This window comes from Lonchura striata, chromosome Z (assembly GCF_050655825.1).
Source record: "Lonchura striata isolate lonStrDom1 chromosome Z, ASM5065582v1, whole genome shotgun sequence".
In the NCBI taxonomy this organism is placed as follows: domain Eukaryota; kingdom Metazoa; phylum Chordata; class Aves; order Passeriformes; family Estrildidae; genus Lonchura; species Lonchura striata.
This window is the reverse complement of record NC_140740.1, coordinates 27,104,711-27,105,146: the sequence shown is the minus strand read 5'-3', so window position 1 is coordinate 27,105,146 and position 436 is coordinate 27,104,711.

Below are 436 nucleotides of genomic sequence, written 5' to 3'. Positions count from 1 at the left end.
TGTGGTTAAGTCTTGTCTATTTAGCCAACAGCTCCTCTTCCCTCTTCACCATCCCACCAAACTTTAAACAAGTGGAAAGACAGTAAGGGAGGGAAATTAAGAATGAAACATCTGGAATGTGTTCCTATAAATACCTGTATGGCAGGTCCTGTCACTTTTACTTCATAGTTCATGGATTGAAATCAAAATTACTGAAAATCAAAAGGACTGATGGAAGATTTTCAGGTTCATTTTCTCCTACAAAAACAAATCTATTAACAAAGATTGACAAGCATTTCAGTTTGCCTTCTTATGCAACAGTAACTGTTAAATATGTTTATGAGGTGCCTCAGATGTCACAAACTTCTGAATTCCCTTTCAGGCTACACCAAGATTACTAATACCTGGGATAAGTGAGCTAATAGCTGTAGCTGTAGTATAGCCTGTGCTCATCTCC